The 7,520-nt window shown below is 27.8% G+C and overlaps 1 non-coding gene across 1 annotated transcript; it reads right to left on the bottom strand.

Moving 5' to 3' along the window:
- Positions 1-4,866: 4,866 nt before the first annotated feature.
- trnai-uau (transfer RNA isoleucine (anticodon UAU)) lies at positions 4,867-4,959 on the bottom strand. The gene is given in 2 exon segments: positions 4,867-4,902; positions 4,922-4,959. It is a non-coding gene; the product is annotated as a tRNA-Ile (tRNA).
- Positions 4,960-7,520: the final 2,561 nt, after the last annotated feature.

The raw sequence follows: 7,520 nt of genomic DNA on the forward strand, positions 1-7,520 counted from the left end.
ATTAGATGTATTAGTTTTTTTTCACAAATGATTGATTTTCCAAGAACACCAAAAGACAAAAACTAGTTTTTATCATTGCAATTAAAAGCAGCTTCTTCTAGTATTACTCTATCTTCCTTTCTTTCCTTCCTTTCCAAAGGATTTTGTGATACCGACGATGACAAAACTATTATTATTATTACAAAAAACAGATTGTAAAGGCAATTGAAATAAAAATCTGCATATAAGTATAGTTCAGTAAATCATTCACTAAAGAATTATTTTCAGCAATGACTAAAAAAATTGTTGATATACAATAATTTTTTAATTTATTTATTATTTAATTTTAAGTTTTTAAAGGCTCTAAATCAAAAATTGTAAGTTCATAACTATTTCGATTCGCTTTTTCTTTGGAATGCTTCCTAAACTCGTGAATTAAGCGACATGAAATAAGCAAAAAATTCTAGTAATCTAAAGTAAACTCAAATTGGGCAGGGTGTATGTCAAAAGGAAAGTCCGAATTAAGTTTTTTATATTTGCAGCACTTTGTTTCCTTATTTATGATTCAAAGTGTGAGTTATTAAAAAGATAAACAGTCTTATGTAATAAAATTGGGGATGTCCACTAACATATTTTAATGTTTACTTGTTGTTATTAATTGTATTTGCCTCCTGATGATAGTTAAACAATGAAACTTGAGAAAAATTTTACTCAAGGTGTTTGTCAAAAGGGAAATCCAAAATTTGTTTTAAGTAAAACAATTATTTTGAATTTTTTTTTTTAATAAAAAAATAGAATATTAAAAAAAAAAAATAAAGTTAAATACCGTAAAATCGCTTAAATTCGGCCAACATGTAATTTCGGACATTTAGGAAAATTATTAAAAAAACATGCAAAACTCAAATTTTACAAACTATTTTTTCTCAAATAATATTTGTAATTAGTTTGTAAATATGAATTTATAAAAAAACAATAACGTTTAAATGCAATCTGCTGAAATGATTATTTAGCAAAACAACAGTTTGAAAAAGTGCATACTATTAAAATCTAAAATAAGCAAGGTATTAAAATAAATGATCATATTTAATCTTTGTATTATTAAGAATCACCAAATTAATTTTAATTACAAAAAAAAATTTATTAATTTTTGTAAATTAACTACTTTTTTTATAAAAATTAGTGATATTTTGAAATACTCTAACTTCGGTCATTCACGGATAAACAACGAAGATGGCAATTAGCAGTAATATTGTGAAATGTTGATAAGGGTTGCAAATGTAAAAATTACCGGTAACTTGACCTGTAAATTTACCAGTAAATTTTGACATTTTTATGATGGAATCACACCATGGTATTTTATTTAAATAGCAAATTTGTACATAATTTCAAAATTAACTGACGGTTCTTTGAGTTCTAAAAAACATTAAGCTTGTGACATTTTTTTTGGAGATACATAACAGCTCCACGACAAATATGGATGCGTTGCAAATCCTGTGACGATTGGTTCTGTGGATCTTGCTGTTCTACTATGGTCAACAATACGTGCAGGAATTGCCAATAAACATACAAAGCAAAGTAGTGCTTTTTTATTAATTGAAAAAACCTTTTTAAATTAATTGAAAACTTTATTTTTAATTTTTTTTACCAGTGGCGTAGCAAATGTGATAATGGCCAAGTTAATAAAATAGTTGACTAATTACAATAAAAATTAAAAATACTACTACTTATATTTAAAAAGGCCTTTTTTTATCTGCTCCATTTTGTTTTTTTTGGTGGCCTAAAAGACTTTTTTCTTTGGGCCCGGGGCGAAGTCCTCCTTAGTTACTGGTATTATCTGAATTTATATCATAATTTTACATTTTTTACTTTCATTTATTAATACAACTGACACATTTTCTTTGAACTTTAAACTTTTTTGGAAGCAAGTTAATTAAAACATGACAATTTTTAGGCCACACGTCCAAAATGAACTTTCTTACTTTATCTTACAAATACATTTTCTTTGTATACTATCAATTTTTTTAAAACTGTAGTTTTATTATTTGTAAAAGGAATAAATTTGCTTTCAAACAAAAAAAAAATTTTAATTTTATTTAGTGGTTCTTGAAATATTTCGAAAATCCCATGGGTCCCAAAAATCCCATGGGTCCCAAAAATCCCATGGGTCATTCTTTTTCCGGACAGTCTTTAGTTAGAGCTATTCAAACTAAAATACGTTACAAAAATTCGTTATTCAGAATAATGATAACATTGCTGCTATATTATAAAGGTTTTTGATATTTAACAAAAAAAATTTCCAATGGTGAGCCATCACTAGGTTGCCATTATCCCTGTTTAGAATTTTATTTTTTGGGTAGTAACATTGCCATCTGACTTTTTTAATTATCTCCCTGATTTTTCTACTATAATTATTTGGGATGAGTAAAAGTGTTTAAAGATTATTTCAATTAATTTTCTTTATTTCAATTTTTTGGTTAGGATGGTTTGTAATGTTTTACAATGTCTAGAAGTTGTTGCCAAAAATATCCATTTTCCTTAAAAATATAAATTAGGAACTCAATCTTTTTCTATATAATCACAAGTGCATAATTTAATAAGTGCATAATTTATAAGCAATGGCAAGAAAACTTTTAAATATCTCAATTGCAATATATGGTGATATACACGATTGCGGTATTACAAGTACATTCGTTACTGCATTCTTGCGGTATATAGAAAAGTTATATTTGTGAGTTATATGATTTGTTGAAATGCAGATATCTAAAAAATTAAGTTGACATTGATTATTTTGGTATTAGCATGTGTATTAAATTTGAGAATGAACTTGACAATTGAAGAATTGTCTTGAGAATTTAAAAGTGTCAAAAACCGTTCAGAGTTAGAAAAGCTTGCATGGCATCAACATATCGTTTAAATGTTATTGGTGCAACATTAATGGTTAATGCTTATTGAACTGCATCATATTCAATATGTTGTAAGTAAGCTTCTGAAACAACCACCATTATTGACAATCGGACTAGAGTTTTTAAGATACAGGTTTTGTTTTCCCTCAAAAAATGGTATTTACGTAGACAAATTTCGATTAATTTATGAATGTCAGTTAAAGTTAATTTAGTACGCAACTGAAGATCATTTTTATCATTATTTAAAATGTCAATAATTGCTAAAATTGCTTTATCGAGTGGTGCTGACGGATACAAAATTATAACGTCAAATCATACCTGAACCTAATTTTCTTCAATTGTCGGTTCTTTTTCTTTTAGAACAAAAATGATGAATTTTTTACTCTGCATTGGTTTTTATTAAAATAAATTTTGAGATGTTAAAAATAAAAAAATTAAGCGTCGCATAAGTTGAACAAAATGCTGCGATAAATTATGTGTGGGTGTACCAATAGTTAAGACTATAGTTAAGACTAAGTTCGCACTGGTTAATCTTTATCACCTTTATGAGCTTTAATGCAGTCGTATAATCGAGGTGGTATAGCATCAGAAGTATAAATACTGTTGTGTGTGTGTTTTTTTTATTATCTTTTTTTAATTTACGAAGTGTTCGTTGAGTAAGACAAAGAAACTGATTTGTGCGATTAATTACTGGATGTTGTACTGTTACCGAGTTGTTCTTGAATTTTACTTATGGCTGAACATAGTTTTGCCCTAACCATTTCAGTTGGGAGTGAAATATACGCCCCCTCGCGAAAACTTTTATTTTCTTTGCTGATAAAATACTCAGACTTATCAGATTGTAACATCGGTCAAACTATGCTTATCATATACTCTTTTAACGGTTTCAAAAAAAAGTTTTTTACATTTTTCTCAGAAAGAGATTTAGCTGTTAAAACTGTTAAAAACTTATTTTAGATATTTGCAAAACCCATATTTTTTCAAAGCTTAGTAAAACGTTACTATCCCAGGAAAATATTCACATATTGCGTGATTGTTGCTTTCGTATTTTTTTGATTTAGTGGCCAACCAAAATCAAATGCACATTCAAATGATGACACAATGATTCCCGCTTAAGAAATTTCTTTTAGATATTTAAAATGACTAAATGCATATTTTGTAAACTTACGTAAAATTACTGAATGCATACTTTGTAAAAGCATAATAAATAAATGGGTTAATTTTTAAAAGTTAAAACATTCAAAAATATCTTAAACGTTGGCAAAATGGAAATATTTTCCGAAATCATCGTGTTTTCGAAAGGATAAATATCATGTATTGTATAATTACATTTAGTTATACAATGCAATTATAATTACACGAGTGTTATATGGAACAAGTTTAAGAAGAACTTGATACTTAATTGTTTAATAACACCAAATATAGGTCAAAAAAATAAACTGTTTGGATTAGACCCGCGTTCAGAATAGACCCGGACTACCTTATAAATCTTAGAGATCCTTATTTTTGAACGTATTAAATTTTAGAAAAAATGTAATACGTTTAAAATAAAGAAATATCCTCAAAATTAGGGGCCTTATTTAAGGGGTATATTTGTTTCCAGGCAGAAATCACCGAGATTTTTTGCAAAACATTCTTAGTTGAAATAAGCATGAACATACAAAATTTTAGAGTTAGCACAATGAATTAAAGTTTCAAAACTTAAGTATTAAAAAAATCCTCTGAAATGTTTTTAAAGATATAGAGTGGCAAGCGAGCAGATTCAAACAAAAATGGGTGAAGATCATCTTGTCCTGATAATCCTGTCTTTCATGGGCGCTCACAAGATTTTTTGATATTTCAGATAAAACGCTTTTAGGCTATTAAGTGCTGTCCTTAGTTCGCCTGAATTAGTTGGAATGTCATTTATAAAAAAATTTTTTGAATGAATTGAAAAAGACACGATCAAAAAATTTAAAAAACGATGAAACAGGTTACAAAAACTTGCTCCGGGAGAGGTTCGAACTCTCGACCTTCGCATTTCTATGTCGATACTGACTTATAAGTACGACGCGCTAACCGACTGTGCCACCGGAGCTTGTATATTAGCAAGTCATTACTGTATTTTAATAACATTTTAAACATTTTTTTATAACGTGTTTAAATGATTTGAGGAGTTCGTTTGCAAAACCCGCAGAGTCCGAGTAATTTTATTAATTTGAAGTGCATTTTTAAATAAAGTCAGAAATGAGGAGTTTTATTTAAAAAAAATAAATTAAATATCTGTTGGGTTTATTTTCAAAGAGAACAAAAATCAAAGATAAACAAAGGAAACAGAGATTTTATTAACTGGTAACAAACGTTTTTACAATTTATAAATTAGTTGTACTAGAAGTGAAATGTTATCAAATTATTTTAAATTGTAATACAATGTATACTTTTAAAGATATATCATACAATTTCCATTTAAATTGTAATACACTCAGCATTTTGATATATTTTTTGTCTATCAGGTTTAGAGCTCTTAATGTAGTCAGTGGCGGATTCAGCATAGCGCGTGAGGGGCATTCTGCCTCCCCTTCGCCCCCTAAGCCGTTCAAGTGGCGCCCCAAAAAATAAAAAGTTTCTCATTACACAATTCTGCATTTGTTTTAAACGGAAATAGAAAATTAGACAACAACAAACCATCGTTTAAATATCTGCTTTACAAATTTTTGGCAGAAAACAAACGGAGACGTTTTGTTTTAAAAAATATCTTTTATAATTATAATGTACACAGTCAGTCCAATTTTAAAGTGGTAAACTATGTGATATACCCTTAGTAAGATATAATTTTCTACCTTTTAAGGTAGAAAATTATACTTTTAAACTAGAAAAATTTATGAAAAAGCAATGTTTTTAAATTAATTTATGTCTTACTAAGGGTATATCACATATCCTACCCTAAGGTAGAAATTTCTACCTTTTTTTTAGTGTGTACTGAACACGCCATACTCCAACTAACACGTAGCATTTCTGATTCTTTTAAAAATTTTCATTATACACTAGGAGTATTCATCGATTTGTCTAAAGTTTGTGATACTGTCGATCACCACATTCTATTAAAAAAAAATAGAACTCTATTGCATTAAAGCTAAATCCCTACGCTGGTTCAAAAGCTTTTACGATTACTAAGATAGTAGTCGTAAACAGTTCGTTAATATCCAAGACTTTTCTTTACCGTTATTAATGAATGTAACATGTGGTGTCCCACAGGGATTCATAGTTGGGCCCCTACTATTTTTAATATATATAAATAACCTTAACAAAGCCTCTAACTTAAATACTATAATTTTAATATTATATAATTACATGTTTATTACTTTTTTTATGCATTTTTGTTCTTATCATCAAGAATAGCTATACATTGCCGTAAATATAAAACATACTCATTGAATTTTTACATAAAATTATTACATTTAAATGGTATTCAAATGTCAGATAACAAATATACAAATATATTTTCACAAACATCGTTTTTTTTTGTTTGTTTTTTTATAATATTTACACGTTTATTACTAATGCAATGTTAAAAATATATTTATATTATTGTTATTTTTTATTATAAATAATAAAAAATAAGAAATTATTTGAGAATCTGACAAAAATAAATTTATAAAAAATTGATAACTTAATTTTTATACTCTAAAATACTCTTTTTGATAGTTTATTTAAAGCAATTTAAGCTTTTTAAATTAACATTATTTAAATTAATTAGTAAAAAACTTATTCCAGATATGAGGTGCACGATAAGTCATTTTGAATTGCTCAAGCTTATTTTTGCATGAAGGGTACTATTTGTACGCAATAAATATTTGTATTCTGGTTTTTGTTAATAAAGACTTTAGAAAATTGAAGAACTTTTTTGATAAGATTTTTCATGATAAGATCGTATGATCTTCTGGAAGTTCTTCCGATTATATTTGTAATAAAGCCATTCTGTAATTGCAATTTTTTATTGAAGGCAAAAAAATATATATATAATAATTGATAAATCTTTTTAAATCAGGCAGGAAAATAGATGATACTTAGAAAAACAGAACTTAAATTTTTCCAATCAGGCTATAGCAGATATTTTTTTTAACCTACAATTAACGGTTATCTGATCGTTGCAAAGTATATTGATCCGTAATAATCAGAGCTAGAACCAAGCAATCTTTTATCACAAGATGAACAGTGGATTGCTAGCCATATTCATAAAATTCAATATTTTACTCAAATTATGAAATATGACGATCGTTCTTGCTGTTGGTCTGAATGAAGCTTTTACTTTACTCTAACAAGAGCAAAATTTCTTCTACCACATATCCTAGTGAGCCATACAAGGGAGTTCTGAGGTATCTACAGCTCAAAGCAGTAGATGTGTCAAAACGAGTTAAAGAGTTGTTTCAGCCATCCCTGTTCATATTTATCGCATTAAACATTGAAAGTATTCTTTCTCAATCTCCCGAAGGATGTATCTTCCATACGATACCTTATTTTCATTAATTCAGTTTAGTCTGAAAGAATCTGTAAAAGTGAAATGTCTACTACGCCTTACTAAAAAAGTGAAATGTCTACTATGCATTGCTAAAAAAGAAATCAGATCTCAAGAGGACGATGACTTTTTAGTTCGTGGAG

The sequence above is a fragment of the Hydra vulgaris genome, chromosome 01 (assembly GCF_038396675.1).
Source record: "Hydra vulgaris chromosome 01, alternate assembly HydraT2T_AEP".
Classification (NCBI taxonomy): Eukaryota; Metazoa; Cnidaria; class Hydrozoa; order Anthoathecata; family Hydridae; genus Hydra; species Hydra vulgaris.